The sequence below is a fragment of the Oncorhynchus mykiss genome, chromosome 12, assembly GCF_013265735.2.
Source record: "Oncorhynchus mykiss isolate Arlee chromosome 12, USDA_OmykA_1.1, whole genome shotgun sequence".
NCBI lineage: Eukaryota > Metazoa > Chordata > Actinopteri > Salmoniformes > Salmonidae > Oncorhynchus > Oncorhynchus mykiss.
In genome coordinates, this window is record NC_048576.1 from 41,349,148 (window position 1) to 41,369,759 (window position 20,612).

General features: G+C 40.9%; 1 protein-coding gene across 4 annotated transcripts in view; it reads right to left on the reverse strand.

Annotated features, from left to right (window-relative positions):
* arhgap32b (Rho GTPase activating protein 32b) overlaps window positions 1–14,863 on the reverse strand; it is a 233,855-nt gene extending 218,992 nt beyond the window's left edge. For all 4 annotated transcript variants that reach the window (XM_021623785.2, XM_021623784.2, XM_021623782.2 and 1 more), the window contains exon 1: window positions 14,374–14,863. The gene's annotated coding sequence lies outside the window, so the exon portion shown is untranslated. The remainder of the gene's footprint in view (window positions 1–14,373) is intronic.
* Between the last annotated feature and the right edge of the window lie 5,749 nt (window positions 14,864–20,612).

A 20,612-nucleotide genomic window follows, 5' to 3' on the forward strand; every position in this document is an offset into this window, starting at 1 on the left:
CGCCAAACCCGCACTCTCTCACAACACCTGTGCGACTGGTATGGAACAGCAGCCAGAAGTTTAGAGGGGTCAGCATGAATGACCTTCTGCTGAAAGGGCCTGATGTCCTCAATCCCATCCGAGCAGTACTACTCATGTTCGGGAGAGGCGTCCATGCTGCCCTCTGCGACATTAAGAAAATGTACAATTCAATGTGGTTGGAAGACCTGGAGATGCACCTCCACCGATTTCTCTGGAGAGACACTGAGGAGGAAGAGATTGAAGAGTATGCGATCCCCAGAGTCAACATTGGCGATCGAACAGCAGGGTGCATTGCGCAATTGGCTATGAGAGAGACAGCCAAACTGCTCATGTTTGCTCACCTGGAGGAGGAACATAGGATCCTTGAAGAGGATACCTATGTCGATGACATCCTGACTTCCCATAATGACTTGCAAAAACTGGACCAGAACACCAGAAGGGTTGAAGAGACCCTGAAGGCTTCTTCCTCAAGCCCTGGGTCCGGTCAGATCAAAGTGGGAGGAGATCGTACCAGGAGCGCAGTCAAGCACAGCACTAATTCTCCCAAACCAAATGAGGGAAGGAGACAAAGCCCTTGGAGTTGAATACATTGTTGAGGATAAACTGTACCTCATGACTTCAATCAATTTCTCAAAGAGGAAAAAGAAAATGAGTCGGCCAAAATCTCCTTGATGAAGAGGTGAGAGGGAAAACTCCAAACCCACTGACGAGAAGAGAACTGCTGAGCCAGGTAGCTAGCCTGTATGACCCAATAGGCCTTGTCACACCTGCCAAACAAAAGGGTGCCATTCTTGTCAGAAAGGCGTTTCAGGAAGCTGGAGGCAAAACTCTGACCCAACACAGGTTTGTGTGACCTCCTTGGGTTCAAGAACCAGGAGGTCAAGTGGGAGGTGTTACGTCAAAAAATAGAACTGGTTCTGGAGGAAGTGGAGTCAGTTAGCTGGGCCCAATCTATTCGTGAGGAGTAAATGGCACACAACACATAGGAATGTGGCTGTTGGAGATGTTGTCTGGCTGGCTGACCAAAATGCCTAGAGGGGTCACTACAAATTAGCCAGAGTCATCAGTGTCAACAGTGACAAGAAGGGCATCGTCAGAGATGTGCACAATGCCACAAGCCATACTGCTCATTCTGTGCGTGATTTCCTGCAAGACAGGAATGTCAGTGTTCTGCCATGGCCAGCAAAGAGCCCGGATCTCAATTCCATTTAACACATCTGGGACCTGTTGGATTTGAGGGTGAGGGCTAGGAACTTGCAGGTGCCTTGGTGGAAGAGTGGGGTAACGTCTCACAGCAAGAACGAGCAAATCTGGTGCAGCTGGTGGCCCACACCAGTTACTTTTGATTTTGACCCCCCTTTGTTCAGGGACACATTATTCCATTTGTTAGTCACATGTCTGTGGAACTTGTTCAGTTTATGCTCAGTTGTTGAATCTTTCTTTTTCAGACGTTTCTTTTTTTGCTGAGTTTATATATTTTTTTAAATATGGCACACGAGACACTTGTCTGATTTACGCTTGTCTGAGTGGACTAATCCATTGTGGAGGCCGCGGGCACGGCACACCAGTAGTACAATTACTGTTAAATTACCATTATTTCTCATCGGTGTATGTTTCGTTACGGTAATTTCTGTTAATGCATTCAATATATTATTAATACAGTCCTACCGTTGTCATTGTAGGAGTGGACAAGTTTGCAGAGCACACAACCTAGGCTACACTTGTGAGAAAAAGTTGATTCCATTTACGAGTTCCATTGTCTTTTGTTTCCATCACTCCTGTCAATCTTGTGTAAAGACACACACTTGATTACGCATAGAACTAGGCCTAGGCTACCTGGCCTGCACAAACATAGGCTTATAAATGTGCCCATTTGGAGATCTGATACTATTTCTCATAGTCTTCACTCACCATCACTGCAGAGCTTCTCAAAGTATTTTTTTTCCTCAAACAGCAAGTAAACAAAGTCTGTTTTTACATCCATTGAGAATGACAATAGCTCCTCAACATAGACTCTGAAAAAAATATTCACGGCTCTCTCCCTTTCAATAACCACTCAGCATGAAAAGGGACAACAGGTTTTTCTTCCAGTTAGGCAATATTGATCTCTAGCTCCCTCTTTAGTCATTTGTGCGTCTTCATTTTTAGTCGCAGCGTTTAAACATCTGACAAGCTCAGTAGCCTACATATAGTTGATTTAATTCAAACATAGGGTTCTTTTTTTTTAATGTCGGGGACAGCCCTAGCCTATTGAAATGACAAGTCAATCTCGCAAACAGGCCATTAATAAGAGTTTGTAGTCTTAACATCTGGCACAAATTGACTGCCAGAAAATAGCCTAACCTTCATTTTTTGAAGTTTTCCATGTGTTTCTTGCGTAGATTGAGATCCTCTGTCCAACTTTCATCGCTCTCCTGACAGATTTATCTATAGATATGCAAAAGGGATTTATTTCCAATCATAACAGTTAATTTAGTTAATTTTTCATTAATAGATGTCGATTTATCTGCCGAGTTTAACGGCAAATTATCTTTTCTCGCGCAAACATATTAAAAAAAAATTATTACATCACCTTAGCCTGCAATAATTATTATTTTGATAGAAAACCAAATTTTAATATTTTTCATAGGTCGTTACAAGTTAAGTCAATATTCCTTTATTTGCTCGATAACGTTACGGAAAAAGGGGTTTATTGGATCAATATACGTTAACTCTTGCTGTAATTTTTTGGGGAGCTCGTTTTCAGGCCTTGTGTGCAGGTTGAGTGGTCTTTGGGCTACACATTTTTGCTAGACCTGGCAACCCTGCCTGGAGAGACAGCTAATGAGGAGCCAGCAGACCCTCTGCACACCTTAACTGATGAGTAACAGACACCATGACAGACACCACAATGACTGTCCTATAACGATAACGTTATACTTCCTGATATCACCCTAAACCTGAAATCACATTTGTTTCCATGTTCATTAGGGACGGTCACTTAGGTATAGGTATATGGGAAGGCTGGATGAGCTGAATGGCCTGTTCTCATTACACTAACTATGTTGGCCTATCTAATGCTAGCAGCACTTTTAAATGAGGAGCATTCATCCGCAACACAAACATGGCATCTACAATACATGTCATGGAAATGTGTTCAGTTCCTAGGATTAGTACCAGCTGAGCTTTTTCTAGGTCTACAGGACTGCAGCTGTCAATGACATGCTGCTACTAAAAGTAGAGCCATGTGTAAAATCACCCACTTGTATCTTTTCTCACAAAATGTGATGAGCTTAGACTATAGCATGTTGAATTTCAAGCGTGCAATGCTCATCCATTCCCATCTAAAGTATTGTCATTTCCACAAAGCTTAGTTTGTGTAGGCCTACTGGTTGTTAGAGAAACCTGAACTATATGAAGGGGTAGGAAGTAAAATTTGTCCAACCTAACCCATAACCTCAGTATGGAAGTAAGTCAAATCCTGTATATTTTCAGAATGAGTTACATAATCTTTAACATTTTGTCTCACATTCATATTTGCATCAGGCCTAGATTGGTTAGATAATCACTCCATGATTCCTCAATCAACTACACTGATATCCGCTAGTGGGAAGGCTAATCAGCCGGTTACAGCCAAATTATAGCCTGCAACTCTTTCCACTTCATATTAACTAGACAACTTTCCACTTGAAAGTTAAGTCACTATTCCATTGAGCCCTCTCCCACTATAATTAACATGCATATTCTAGCAAACGATTGATAGGATAGGTGCCTGTCAGTCACAAAGCGAGCGATTAAGGTACAATTTGTGCGCACGTTGGTTGGTTTGTCACATTTCTTTAGAGGATGGAAAGAGCATGATGATCGTGAATTTCCACGTACCACGTACACTGGAACACGCTGTCAAACACGACAATACAGAGCATCCCAAACTTGCTCAATGGGTGACATGTCTGGTGAGTATGCAGGCCATGGAACTGGGACATTTTCAGCTTCCAGGAATTGTGTACAGATCCTTGCGAAATGGCATGTGATGACGGCGGATGAATGACACGACAATGGGCCTCGGGACCTCGTCACGGCATCTGTGCATTCAAATTGCCATCTATAAAAAGGCAATTGTGTTGGTTGTCTGTAGCTTAGGCCTGCCCATACATAACCCCTCCACGTCACCATGGGGCACCCTGTTCACAACGTCGACATCAGTAAACCACTCACCAACACGACGCTGTGGTTGTCAGGCCGGTTGGACGTATTGCCTAATTCTCTAAAACATGTGGCTTATGGTAGAGAAATGAACATTAAATGATATGGCAACAGCACTGGTGGACATTCCTGCAGTCAGCATGCTAATTGCACGCTCCCCCAACTTGAGACATCTGTGGCATTGTGTTGTAACAAAACCTGTGGCCTTTTATTGTCCCCAGCACAAGGTGGGGAGCCTGTGTAATGATCATGCTGTTTAATCAGTTTCTTGATATGCCAAACCTGTCAGGTGGATGGATTATCTTAGCAAAGGAGAAATGCTCACTAACAGGTATGTAAATAAGCTTTTTGTGCATATGGAAAACATGGTTTATTTTTTTGTTCCGTGTAAATTAAGTGGCTATGATGAGTCGAAATGATTGAATAAATTTGATCTAATATATCCCTTTGCCATTCATAAATTACTCAATATGGTTGTGTCCATGGTATCGCATCGGGACAAGTAAACCAACGGATTTCCCAGGTTTCCTTTCCCAGGATGTCGGGGCTTGCCAGACAGTGACACTAAAGTGAGTGACTCGTCTCCTCAGTCAGTGTAGCATACCAAATCTTTAGAGAGCTGTTAATTTGGCCCCCTAATTTGTATAGGCTACTGGTAGGCCTAGACATTTCGCCGATTATCTGCAGATAAATTACGAAAACATTCAATGAAGAATCATCACTGCAGGAACAATAATTAGTGGAGAGCCTCACTCTGGTCCAAATACAATAAATCAGGGCCCTCATGGAATCCAGGCATTAAAACAGAATTCAACATAAAAAAATGTATTAACAATGTATTAATTTGCAAAACTTTATCATAAGACATGAATAGAATGCATGTGATTCGTATTTCCAGCAACTTTCTGAATAGACAACGAGAACACCCTCTTCTGCGTGTGTACGGTGTGCACGTTTACCATTGTGACTCCAGATGGAAAGGCATTCCGAAAAAACTCACAATGAAATGTTAACTACAAAGTCATCAATCCAGCGGGTGTTTGTTTTGCAAACTCTACCATCACGTGCACTACACAAACACAGCTAAACAAAAGCCCCATGCAAAGTGGTCACTTGAATTGAAAAGGTAACTGCACCCAAAAATCGACTTCTTAGATTTTTCCCAGACCTCAAAAACTGGTCTACTGATGTGGTTTAAGCATTGTTGTGGACTTAAGAACTAATGTTGATGTTTTTCTATTTAAAAAATAGAACACAGGATGTGAAACCCTGAAAAACAGAAAAAGAGATCAGCCAAAGTTTAAAACAGGTGAGTTTATAGGGCCCTATCCAATGACAATTTTAAATTAATTTAAGCTATATAAAATCACAAAGATATGATAATTAAGACTGAAACCTTTCTATATTTAACTTTAAAAAAGTCATCTTAAACATAATGTGGCCTATTTACTTAATTTAAAAAAATAAATTATTAAGAACATTGTGGCAATTCATATCTTGCAGTAAAAACGTAAATAAGACTAATCTCAAAAAAAAGTGTTTACATACACTTAGGTTGGAGTCATTAAAATCGTTTTTCAACCACTCCACACATTTCTTGTTATTAACAAACTATAGTTTTGGCAAGTCGGTTAGGACATCTACTTTGTGCATGGCAAGTAATTTTTTATTATTTTTTATTATTATTTCACTTATAATTCACTGTATCACAATTCCAGTGGGTCAGAAGTTTACTTACACTAAATTGACTGTGCCATTAAACAGCTTGGAAAATTCCAGAAAATGATGTCATGGCTTTAGAAGCTACTGATAGGCTTATGGACATCCTTGGGAGCAATTTCCAAAACGCCTGAAGGTACCACGTTCATCTGTACAAACAATAGTAGTCAAGTATAAACACTATGGGAACCATGCAGCCGTCATACTGCTCAGGAAGGAGACATGTTCCACAATAAAACGAGTCCTATATCGAAATAACCTGAAAGGCCGCTCAAGCAAGGAAGAAGCCACTGCTCCAAAACCACCATAAAAAAAAAGCCAGACTGCGGTTTGCAACTGCACATGGGGACAAAGATCATACTTTTTGGAGAAATTACCTCTGGTCTGATGAAACAAAAATAGAACTGTTTGGCCATAATGACCATGGTTATGTTTGGAAGAAAAAGGGGGAGTCTTGCAAGCAGAAGAACACCATCCCAAACGTGAAGCATGGGAGTGGCAGCATCATGTTGTGAGGGTGCTTTGCTGCAGGAGGGACTGGTGCACTTCACAAAATAGATGGCATCATGAGGTAGGAAAATTCTGTGGATATATTGAAGCAACATCTCCAGACAGTTGCAAATGGGGCTTCCAAATTGACAATGACCCCAAACATACTTCCAAAGTTGTGGCAAAATAGCTTAAGGACAACAAAGTTAAGGTATTGGAGTGGCCATCACAAAGCCCTGACCTCAATCCTATAGAAAATTTGTGGGCAGAACTGAAAAGGCGTGTGCGAGCAAGGAGGCCTACAAACCTGACTCAGTTACAACAGCTCTGTCAGAAGGAATGGGCCAAAATTCACCCAACTTATTGTGGGAAGCTTCTGGAAGGCTACCCGAAACGAAACGTATGACCCTAGTTAAACAATTTAATAGCCAAGGCTACCAAATGCTAATTTGGTGCATGTAAACTTCTGACCAACTAGGAATGTGATTAAAGAAATAAAAGCTGAAATAAATCTCTACTATTATTCTGACATTTCACATTCTTAAAATAAAGTGGTGATCCTAACTGACCTAAGGCAGGGACTTTTACTAGGATTAAATGTCAGGAATTTAGAAAAACTCAGTTTAAATGTATTTGGCTAAGGTGTATGTAAACTTCTGACTTCAACTGTATGCCTAGACGATATCCAAAATAACAATACACAGAGATCATACATTTTTGGTCATTCAAATGGTAAACATATCTTTCTACACAACACCACATCAAATGTTTCCAATTTGGGAGGTAAACTCGATAAAGTATTCAACAAAGTATTTTGCATGGAATTAAGGCATTCGAATGTACAAAAGGCTGCCACCAACTCATCACACGCTTCCCATAGGATTTGATTCTTCACACTCTCTCAGCACAATAGGGTAATCTTTGCTGTAGGGTCTGCTACTCATATGCATGTTGAATAAAGCATGTAACACACTTGATTTCACATCATCGGGTAGAGTGCAACGACTTGAGTAGTGGTAGATCCAGTTGTGGAACCATCAACAAATATCATATGCTAATTATGCACCAGTGATATAATTTGTAACCAGTAATGTGACCACTTAGTTCAAAGTCTGCTAAAATGTCCTTAATCCACCAAGCAAGTGTTTGAAACAGACTTAACTGGAGTACTTATTACAACTGAAGATCTGACCGTTGGCCAGGGGGCTAACGCTACGCTAGGCACAAGAGCTAACTATCGGGGAGGTCAAACAGAGCAATTTGCAATGGGTAATTGAGGCAAAGATGCCACAAGTCTGGGAGGCAGATTCTGGTAATGGGAAAAGGACCAATAGCCTTAATGACTTGAGACTCCGTGAGAACTAACGGTTAACCATTGACATTCATAGTTGTTGGCCAATAATAATGAGAAGTCTGCGATGCACTTACCACTGGTTTCATTGAACAGTCAATGCAGGCAAGTAACTGTATTTCCAAGTGCCAATCAGACCTTCTGGCATTGAACTTGGTAGAGGTAGTTGTGTGTATGTTTTCAGCTAAGGATCTAATCTCCTGCTTCCAGACATTTCACCATCTCGGAAACAAGGGTTGGATTTGCACCCAAAAATGTCATGTCAGCACAAGGCATGTACAAAATCTAGTATAATAACTAGGCTCATATACATTGTCTAGTAGTATTGTTTTGAAATTGAGAACATACAGTGCATTCAGAAAGTATTCAGACCCCTTATTCAGACATTTTGTCTCGTTACAGCCGTTTTCTAGAACGGATTTTAAAAATGTGTTTCCTTAGCAACCTACCTCACAATATCCCATAATGACAATGTGAAAATAGGTTCAGAAAAAAGCCAGAAATACCTCATTTACTTAAGTCTTCAGAACCTGCTATGAGACTCGAAATTGAGCTCAGGTGCATCCTGTTTCCATTCATCATTCTTAAGAGTTTTCTACAACTTGTAGTCCACCTGTGGTAAATTCAATTGCTTGGGCATGATTTGGAAAGAGCTCCAAGACTGTGTGGAGGCATAGATCTGGGGAAGGGTAACAAAACATGTCTGCAGGATTGAAGGTCCCCAAGAACACAGTGGCCTCCATCATTCTTAAATGGAAGAAGTTTGGAACCATCAAGACTCTTCTTAGAGCTGGCCGCACGGCCAAACTGAGCAATCGAAGCCACTCCTGCGGCTCGGGGGAGAAGGGCCTTGGTATGGGAGGTGACCAAGAACACGACGATGACTCTGAACCTTCCAGAAGGACAACCATCTCTGCAGCACTCCGCCAATCAGGCCTTTATGCTAGAGTGACCAGACGGAAGCCACTCCTCAATAAAAAGGCACATGGAGTTTGGAGTTTGCCAAAAGGCACCTAAACAACTCTCAGACCATGAGAAACAAGATTCTATGGTCAGATAAAACCAAGATTGAACTGTTTGGCCTAAATGTCAAGCGTCACATCAGCAGGGCTCTACAGTGTGAGTATTTCAATAGCATTTGCCCCTAAAAATAGTTGTGTCGAACCGGAAAAATTATTTACGAGCACAGCGTGCGAGTAAAGACTACAACCAACCATAATACATTTTTCCCCCGCTGCTAATTGCTTAAAAACTACAAGTCCCACATTCCACAAGAGGCATGCGCCAACCACCGTAGATTTTTCTGTGATGACGCAGTCCAGTCACAGTGAGAGAAGGAGAACACTGGGGGGAAAAGTATCAGTATAGACTATAAGTTAACGTGCAGACATCGCTAAAAAGTGTGGTCCAACCAGAAATTGTTTGTCGAGATCGGCATGGAAGAACTTGACTGGCCTGCACAGAGCCCTGACCTCAACCCCATCAATCACCTCTGGGATGAATTGGAACTCCGATTGCAAGCCAGGCCTAATCGCCCAACATCAGCCCCCGACCTCACTAATGCTCGTGGCGGAAAGGAAGTCCGACACAATGTTCCAACATCTAGTGGAAAGCCTTCCCAGAAGAGTGGAGGCTGTTATAGCAGTAAATGGGGGACCAACTCCATTATAATGCCCATGATTATAGAATGAGACGTTTGACGAGTAGGTGTCCACACACAAACTTCAACAAGAACAAAAAGATTACAAGACACTTATTTCCTGAGCCCTTATCAGTCAAGACACACCTAGTAATGAATATAACAATGGAATCGAACAGAATATTTTTCCAAATGAAAAAAAGTTGCCAGTGCGCATCTCGCATCTGTTACAGTTCACCTCAAAAAGTCATTATCTGATATGCGGCTCAATTTGTAGAGTTGAAATCGTTTTTTCAGGGTTACAAAACAAAATCTCTTTTCAATATACAGACGTTCAATATACTTTATTTCTGCCTGTTATGGAATTTTCTAAATTGATTAACACATTTAACACTAGTTTGTGTGCACACAGCACGTGTGTGTAGAAGGAGCAGTCAGAACGCAATTGACTGAGTGCGACATTGTGGGGAAAGGGAATTCAGGAAAAACAGATGCTTGGCATGGTTGCTTTTATGTTGTGCCCTGCAAAGGCACATGTACAAATGGAACACTAGAGTCAAAGAAAACTAACGTCTTCAAGACAACATTTACATTTTAGGGGGGAGGAAAAAATGTAGTACTACAGTATTTGAGAAAAATAATGTTCTCTGGTTAAAGAGAAGAGTTTTGACGACTGTTCGAGTACTCGTGCCCAACCCTACCCTAAACTCGCCCACCCCACGGTTATGAGTCAAACCACGCATCACTAATGGATACAGAAATCCCACTAAAATAACTATGGTGACTAAGGTTTCTGCTTTGTCATTGGCACAGTGGCAGCTATTTGGCATGACTCAGTCTGTGTGGAAAACAGGAATTGGAAAGATGGCCTCCCTTGTTTTTGCAGTGAGAAACAGTGCCTTCCAAAAGTATTCATACCTCTTAACTTACTCCACATGTTCCTGTATTACAACCTGAATTCAATTTACATGTTTTTCTTAACCCTCAACACACAATACCCCATAATGACAGTGAAAACATGTTAAGAAATGTGTGCAAATCTATTGAAAATTATATATATTTTTATACCTTTATTTAACTTTTACACATATTACGTTACAGCCTTATTCTAAACGTATTAAATCGTTTTTTCCCCCTCATCAATCTACACACAATACCCCTTAATGACAAAGGAAAAAAAGTTATTTTTAATACATTTGCAAAAGTAAAATAAAACTGAAATACCTTATTTACATACATATTCAGACCCTATACTCAGTACTTGGTTGAAGCACCTTTGGCAGCAATAACAGCCTTGAGTCTTCTCGGGTATGACACTACAAGCTTGGCACACCTGTATTTGGAGAGATCCTCCCGTTTTTCTCTGTAGATCCTCTCAAGCTATGTCAGGTTGGATGGGGAGCGTCGCTGCAGGGTTGATGTCCGGACTCAAGGACATTCAGAAACTTGTCCAGAAGCCACTCCTGCGTTGTCTTGGCTGTGTGCTTTGGGTCGTTGCCCTGTTGGAAGGACAAGTCTGAGGCCCTGAACGCTCTGGAGCAGGTTTTCATCAAGGATCTCTGTACTTTGCTCTGTTCATCTTTCCCTCGATCCTGACTAGCCTCCTAGTTCCTGCCGCTGAAAAATATCCCCAAAGTATAATGCTGCCACCACCATGCTTCACCGTAGGGATGGTGCCAGGTTTCCTCCAGACATGACGCTTGGCATTCAGGCCATAGAGTTCAATCTTGGTTTCATCAGACCAAAGAATCTGGTTTCTCATGGTCTGAATCCTTTGGGTGCCTTTTGGCAAACTCCAAGCGGACTGTCATGTGCCTTTAACCGAAGAGTGGCTTCCGTCTGGCCACTCTAGCATAAAAGGCCTGATTGGCAGAGTGCTGCAGAGATGGTTGTACTTCTGGAAGGTTCTCCCATCTCCAAAGAGGAACTCTGGAGCTCTGTCAGAGTGACCATTGGGACCAAGGCCCTTCTCACCTGATTGCTCAGTTTGGGTGGCCAGCCAGCTCTAGGAAGTGTCTGATCCAAACTTCTTCAATTTAAGAATGATGGAGGCCACTGTGTCCTTCGGGACCTTCAATGCTGCAGACATGTTTTGTTACCCTTCCCCAGATCTGTGTCTCGACACAATCCTTTCTCGGAGCTCTACGGACAATTCATTCAACCTCATGGATTGGTTTTTGCTCTGACATGCACTGTCAACTGTGGGACCTTATATAGACAGGTGTGTGCCTTTCCAAATCAAGTCCAATCGATTGAATTTACCATAGGTGGACTACAATCCAGTTGGACGCCAAACATCAAGGATAATCAATGGAAAAAGGATGCACCTGAGCTCAATTTCGAGTCTCATAGCAAAGGTTCTGATGTAAATAAGGTATTATGTAAATAAGCTATTTCTGTTTTTAATACATTTGCAACAATGTGCTTTGTCATTACGGGGTATTGTGTGTAGATTGATTAAATAAAAAAATATCATCAATTTCAGAATAAGGCTGTAAGGTAACAAAATGTGGACCAAGTCAAGGGTCTGAATACTTCCGAATGCACTGCATGCGACATAAGCACATATTTACTCTTGAATTTATTTAGGCTTGCCATAACAAAATGGTTGAATACTTATTGACTCAAGACATTTCAGCTTTACATTTATGAGATTGTAAACATTTCTAAAAACATAATTCCACTTTTACATTATGGGGTATCGGGCTATGACAACAAAATGTGGGAAAAGTAAAGGGGTGTGAATACTTTAAAGCACTGTAAGTAACTCATTTTATCTCTAGCTTCAGTGTAAATTATGGGCTATAAACAATTTGAAAACAATTTGTAGGACCACATTAGATTTGATATCAGTTTCCACAAGACTGCACAGTTGTTTTAGGATGTAGCCCTACATCGAACAGTTTCTAATTTCACACCTAATACTGCGTCAGTGCCCTGCACACTGTGTCCGCAGTTTACAGCAGCCAGACTCCTGTATTAGAGAGAAACGGGCACATCAAAAGATAATTTAGTACATAACAGCTGTGATAAACTTTGCCTCAATTGTCTCCTCGATGAAACATGGTCACAGATAACCCCTGCTAAGAAGTGTCCATAGTTGGAGGGGAAGACAGGAACTATCCAACTGTGCTCGTTTGTAGGAATGCACAGCTGGAATGGAAATTCCGGGCTGGTATTTTCTTAGCCAAGATGGCTGATATAGGCCTAGATGATGTGGCACTGGAAAATCCAGTGAGCCAGTCATGTCACTTGGTAGTGTCCCTTGGTAGTGATCACATGATCTGTTCTTTCAAGAGTTAAGAACTCCTTGTTAGTTAGGGTCAAAGGTTAGGGAAGCCTTGGAGACTTTAGTGCATCATGTAACAATCTTAATGAGGCCCATTAGACTGTTTTTGTGCACACGTTAATCATAGAAATGCAAGAATTGTCTTACCATTTCTCATGCACTTGTCTGCTTAAAATTCTGTCAATAAAGGCACACGTTGGAGAGCCTGAAGCTTTTCATTACATCCTGAACCAATAAAGTTTCACTCTGTAAAACATTGATGCGCCACTCTCAAGTGCTTTAAAGGCTGACATGCTTTTAGGGTTAGACAGATTGGTGCCATGGACTAGCTGAAGCTGTAGGCTATAGATGGAAGCCCGTAGTAATATCAAAATAGGTATACAGTGGTAATAATGGAATATACACCACCATATGAATCAAAGGTTGATCATGAGCAAAAAGTGTACTTTATATTCATTACCTCGAATTAGCAGAGGTGTTTTGGATGACTAATGCAACTTTGCATATAGACAAAACAGACATAATGTTGTTATCCGTCAGTGGGAAATTCCAGAAAAATCATTCTGATGTGAACATGAAATTACTAAATGGGTGAGACTGGCCTTGCTTGAGAGTTTGGAGAGCAAGGGTATTGGTGACAGCTTCTTAGACTGATGTTGGTACCCTGTTAGATCGCCATGATTTTGTTATTGAATAACTTGACAATTGTTTTACATCTTTGTGTCAAATATAAACTAGACGGATAACTAGACGGATAGCAAGAGATGTGCAGTAAGAAATAATTGTATATTCAACTACGTCTACTCTAAACCTAGGCTATGGACCTAGCTAAATCGACTAATTTTTGTGAATATTCCAGTTAGATAGTCTTTCTGGTCTTGTGAACAGCTAGTGATTTGGCTTGAGCAGTTTTTTATTTAACCTTTTAAGTCAGTTAAGAACACATTCTTATTTACAATGACGGCCTAGGAACAGTGGGTTTAACTGCCTTGTTCAAGGGCAGAACGACAGATTTTTACCTTGTCAACTCGGGGATTCGATCCAGCCTTTCGGTTACTAGTCCAACACTCACCACTAGACTACCTGCCGCACCTAAGGATTAGGACTGGATTAGGCTATAGTTTCTGTTTTCCTGAGAATGACTTCAAACCCCTACCAATTATGCTGTACGATAGCTAGGATCAATTGTATTGCATTATCAATTTAGTTACCTCGCTGTCTTATCATTTTTGTAAATATTTATGTTAATTTAGGCTCCAGCAAAGCAGGTAACGTTAGCTAGCCATTATCAATCAAACCCCCCTACTAGTTAGCATCCTAATAGCGTATATTATTGGTTAGTTAGCTAGGCTGTAGCGTAATGCCATTGCTGGATAAAATAGACCAGCGTTTCCAAAACACAGCCATGGTTTTGCCCAAGCACTACCCCGTGTAGAGCTGATTCAATTAGTTAATCGTTAACCACAATACTGAGTTTGGGAAACGCTGGGCAAGTCGTTATGTTGAGCAGCATAGTATTAGCCCCATAGCCAGCGGTTGACTAGACCGTACATGCATGTCATGTGTTAGCGCATGTGTATGCTTTTTGTATTGCTAGTTTTGATGCACGTAATGTTATCTATCAGACTACGGAACCACACAGATAGCCTTTAAACTGATGTGAGAGAAATGGCTGTTTACCGGTGTCTGGTGGTGAGATGTTTTTCGGGTTATCACTGTCGCTTTTCACCACTGTTTTCTCCTCCTGCCGGTGTCTTCCACGCCAGCTGCATAAACACAGCTTGATCCTTCCGAGCTAAAACAAAAGGACACGCGATATGTGTATAGCCTAATAGCTAACGTTAAGCTAGCTAGCTACATTTTTTTCCTGAACTGGCACGTTCCATAAACCAAATCGCCTCAACCTCGCTGTGTTCAAAAACTCCCGCTGGACACGACTCGTGGGCAATGTTCAACCAGCTGTTATCGTGTTTTGTAAGTAAATCTAAACTTCCTTCAAATGTGATGGTACTTCACAGTCCATTCATTGAGAAAACGTTGACTGAAATTCCCTTTACAGCTATTGTAAGGGCAGTTGTATAGCTAAACTTGCTATCAAACTGGAGCCTCTCGCTAAACGATTTGTACCGCCACTTCCAAGAGAGAATCTGCTGCGGAGGGAATCGTGATTGAGAACGCGCAGAGGTTCGTGACCGTGTGCGCGCTCTCGTGGAATGAGCGTATGTAGACCAGCATGCTCGGTCACAGGACATTGCGCATCAATCAGATTGCAATTTTTTAAAACACTCATACACAAAATGAGAAAAAAAGCCACTTCATATTTTACTAGGCTGCAAGGTGTAGTCTAAATATTGTATGAACTGAAGACGTTTGTTTAAATGAAACATATATAATCCTCAAGGATACAAGGATTCCTCATAATATGTTGGGAAAATCTGGTTGGCTACATTTTATGCATTCTTTATTATGCACTACATACACTAATTAGGTTGGAAACCCAGCGCTGAAACTATCATATTTGTAGTGTATTTTTACCCGACAACTCTGCCATCCTCTGGAGCTTGTCTAAATGGCATCATCTAGATTAGCATAATTTACACTGGTTGTTACTGTAGATGTTGCCTTGGAGAATAGCCTACATGTACTTGAATTGAGCTGAAACATAAGCCAGAAAAAGTCAGAAAAATGGCAGGTATGACTGTGAGAGGAAAGTCTCCTTTCATAGTTTGCTTCAAAATGACTGAAGAAGCTTGCCCACAGAGATATATTGCCCATGGAAGGCACAGGGGCACATGCCCACTAAGATTTGTCCTGTTAAAAAATAAATAATGATAATAATATACTGTACCTGTCTAAAATGTGGACACATCTACTCATTCAAGGGGGTTTCTTTATTTTGACTGTTTTCTACCTTTTGGGTGCAATCTGAGGCTGGTAACTCTAATGAACTTATCCTCTGCAAAGTTGTCATCAAGGCAAAGGGTGGCTGGCTACATTGAAGAATCTAAAATCTAAAATATATTTTGATTTGTTTAACACTTTTTTGGTTACTGCATGATTCCATATGCGTTATTTCATAGTGTTGATGTCTTCACTATTATTCTACAATGTAGAAAATAGTCAAAAATAAAGAAAAAACATTGAATGAGTAGGTGTATGCAAACTTTTGACTGGTACAGTATATATTTTTAAATGGTTGTTGTTTCTCTGTAATATTGCTAGCCACCTAGCAATTTTACAAAGCTGGATTTAGCTAGCCCAGATAGGTTTCCGATCTCCCAACCTCATAACTAGCTACCAAGAAGCCATTTCAGGCTATCAATCAAGTTAGAGTAGTTATCTTGTCTAACTATCTTAGCTGGCATGCCTGCTGGCAAGGTTGATAGATTTTAGAAAAGCAAGAAAGAACTAAATGTACTGAATAAGACTCACATTCCTTTCAATCTTTTACCCATATTTTAGCAGAGATGCGGAAAAGCATATTTAGATTCTTTAAAAACAGAACTACCATTCAGTAGTCCATTCAGTCTAGACAGCTCAAGAGGTATGCTTAGATATGCAGACAAATTTTCATTTTACACAGAATTAATCATAATGATTATGCCTCTAGATGAAAAGCTCTTTGGGGTGTTTGAAAAATGCACAATTCTCCAACTTCCAGACAGGGGGGCCTAGCCATCCTCAAGTACTTTGTGCCCCAACAGATTTTTGGGATGCATGTTGCCCCCGCTTGCCTAGATGGACTTGTCAATGCTTTCCATTGACAGTAGATGAGCCTTCAACTAGGCCTACATCTGTCGCGTGGTAATGGGTAAACGAAGTCTGGCACTCTACCTAAACGTCAATCAATCCTTGATTGCAGCCTGTTTAGATAGAGTGCCACACATTGTTTTGGCCACCACACCAAATTGGCTCAGGAAAGGCTTGGCTTCGTCTGTGTCCCCAAAGGCAGTACAGTAGCATTTTGGTGCCTGGGGTAAATAAGAGGCGAGCTACTGTACAAATGACATAAACAAAATGCAATTTTTTTGACAAGTTTTATTATATCAAAATACAAAACATATCTGAAGCAGAGTAAAGGTTACATGAGACTTTAGCATTCTGAGAATGTCAACTCAATAAGTTCAGCAGAACCATCATGAAATGTGTATGTATGTAGGTGAGAAGGAAAGGGGCCTATAGTTGGTACTATTATCCAATACAGCGCTACAGTACCTTGGACAGCAGGGCAAACATCTCAGTAGACATGATTTGCTATTTCTCATGAGCCTCTCTGGTGATTCAACGGACTGAAAACGGACGCCAATCCCAAATTGAGCCCTTGGCCCTACCTCCTGGCACCTGTGTAAGTCTGAAAGCATCAGATAGCTAGAGCAATATGGTAACAGCTCCACCTTGTTCTCTGATGGGCTAGTTGGACATTTTGCCAGAAGTGGAGCCAATGCGGGGGGCGAAGGGTGTGGCACCTAGAGGGCCCACCTTAAAAATCTTTAAATAATAATTTAAACGATGATGTACCAAAGAAAAAACATTTAACACTATAAAAAAAGGCTACATTTATATATATTATGATTTCATTAAATTCTGGAATTGGTCCGACCAGGTGTTGCTTATTTTATAAATCTATGTACAGCTTTGTCTGTTGCTATTCCCCCTTGAGGGCCCCCCTGGCCTCGGCCTGCCGGCTGCCACAAGGAACCAGGATCTTCAAAATTATTATTCATTAAAAAATGGTTTAAGTTTTTTAGTACTTTTAATAGTTTTAATTTAGTTAACACCCTTTTGTCTACATTTTAAACAGCTAATAAATTAATGTAAAATACAGTACCTTCAGAAAGTATTCAGACCCCTTTACTTTTTCCACATTATGTTACATTACAACCTTATTCTAAAATTGATTAAATAGTTTCCCCCCCATCAATTTACGCACAATACCCCATAATGACAAAGAAAAAAACAGGTTTACATAACAATTCAGACCTTTTACTCAAGACTTTGTTGAAGCACCTTTGGCAGCGATAACAGTCTCGAGTCTTCTTGGGTATGACGCTACAAGCTTGGCACACCTGTATTTGAGGAATTTCTCCCATTCATCTCTGCAGATCCTCTCAAACTCTGTCAGGTTGGACGGGAAGCGTCACTGCACAGCTGTTTTCAGGTCCAGAGATGTTCGATCGGGTTCAAGTCCAAGCTCTTGCTGGGCCACTCGCTGGGCCACTCAAGGACATTCAGAGACTTGTCCCGAAGCCACTCCTGCGTTATCTTGGCTTTGTGCTTAGGGTTGTTGTCCTAGTCTCCCAGTCCCTACCACTGAGAAACATCACCACAGCATGATGCTGCCACCACCATGCTTCACGTAGGGATGGTGCCAGATTTCCTCCAGACGTGACACTTGGTATTCAGGCCAAAGAGTTCAATCTTGGTTTCATCAGACCAGAGAATATTGTTTCTTGTGGTCTGAGTCTTTAGGTCCCTTTTCGTAAACTCCAAGCAGGCTTTCATGTGCCTTTTACCGAGGAGTGGCTCACTCTACCATAAAGGCTTGATTGGTGGAGTGTTGCAGAGATGGTTGTACTTCTGGAAGGTTCTCCCATCTCCACAGAGGAACTCTGGAGCTCCGTCAGAGTGACCATTGGGTACATGGTCACCTCCATTACCAAGGCTCTTCTCCCCCGATTGCTCAGTTTGGCCGGGCGACCATCTCTAGGAAGAGTCTTGGTGGTTCCAAACGTCTTCCATTTAAGAATAATGGAGGCCACTGTGTTCTTTCTGAAAATTTTGAAAAAGTCAAGGGGTCTGAATACTTTCCGAAGCCACTGTATACCATCACATAAATAATCCATTGTTTGTATTGAGGCAGGTCTTAACATTAGGAAACTAAAAACTTGTTTTTGAATGGCACGAGAAAGAAAAAGTAGCCTATTCTGTATCGAATGATTAGGTTGCACTGTAGCCCTTAATCATGACCATAAGTTCCATTACATTACACATACTGTAAGAGTCATTGGACGAAGGCGTCTTCTGTATGGGGGAGTTTTGTTACAAGCCCTGACGCTCGGTCTGAACATTAACACGCATTGCTTGCGGTATGGTTTTGGAAGCATAAGGACCTTATCCTTCATTTCAGCAAAAAATAAATAATAATAAAAAAGGTTAAATTGATACACGCCTTTATAGGGTTAGGGTTAGTGTTCCTCTCTAATGTTTTAAACCCCACCCCCTGTGGCGAAACACAAGCTCTGCGCCTGCTTGCACCTATCCAATCCTTTGATATCTACACGTGCCAGGTGGGGATAAAGGGCTAGAGGTTGACGTGAGATTGGACGAGACTCCTCGCCATACTGCTCCACTATCAACCACAGATAACAGGAAACATGTTTGTTTGCATGGTCACATTTCCCCTTTACAGTACATAAGCATCCCCTGTAATGCTGCATGGGCTGTTACAGTCTCCATTTTTTTTGTCTCGTTCCTTAGTGACTGAATCATAGTTTCACACCAAAAGAATGACTTCTTTCACTCTGTGCATTTCTGAACACAACTGATTGATTCATCACAATTCATGTAAAAGTCAGTGAAGCAGGATGACAAGTTGTCATTTGCGACGGCATGTGTTAGTAGAATACCCTTTCTAAGGCTTCACATAAATTCCTGGGGGAGGCATTGGTCTGCCCAGAGAGCACAGGTGAAATGGTGGGAAAATCTGAAAAACAGTATGACACATAAGGCTTTCAGCACCATATACATGTGTTTTTCTTTCTCATACAACAATAATACCAGAAGATGGTGAACAATTAACCCCCTGGGTGGTGCCTCTTGTATTTGTAAATTATTTATGTAGAAAAGCAAAGAAAAAAGTTTGAAATGGTTTGATTTGAGTCACTTTGAAAATAAATATAAAAATGGTCTATAAAATATTTTCTGAATGGACAGGTGCATTAAATGACATTGATCCATTTGCTTAGAAATCACTCAAAAATGATTTTATAAAACACAAGACAATAAGAAAAAAAAGTGGTCAGTAAACCTACTGCAAATTTCAACACCAAACATACCGTAACATACCATAACGTACATTAGAAATAGTGTTTCTTTGTGCCAGTTAATGGAAAGCTTTAGAACGATGATGACAATACATTCTGGTTGTTGTGTCTGTGCTGGCAGATGTAAAAAAGTGTACAGCATGATGATTGTGAGTACACAATGCACTCAAATGGCCAGATGAAGGTGAACATTTGATAGTAACATAACATCTCTATGTGAAGATATCCACGATGAGGCATTCTGAGGTACTGAGTTGTCTCCGGCTTTTTAAAGAAGCCCGATAACACAATCCTATCGGAGATAGAATTGAACATTACCCAAAAATGCAGAGAGCTATAAGGAAGACCAAATGAGGATGGAACAATATTTAGCAAAGTACATCTGAACAGTCCTTTGAACATTCGTATTGCATTTAGTGAGACATAATGTTGAGAGAAGACGGATGGATGGCGTGGACTTAAATCATACACAGAGGCTACACCAAAAGGGTTAACATTACTGCAGTTGAGTGCTTGTCAACTGACTTGTCAAGCAGTGTTGTACAAACATGTAAAACCCCTTATAATGACGACCAATACTTTGACATATAAAACAGAGCAATCGATGTCTAATGTTGTCCGGCATTAACACCCAATGTACTCTGTACCAAGAACACCATGGGGTCATGATAATGAAATGTGTTTCAAATTTATGCCACATCAATTTGCCTTCTCATAAAATGGACGCTGAGGATGTAAGTTCATCTCATCGGATTATTCCCTGATGCATCAACACAAATTCTTCTGACACAGTAATATCCATTACATACAGTATACGCACACACAAAAACAATGAATCTTAGCCAAATAACTATGACGCAAATTAATTTTTCTAAC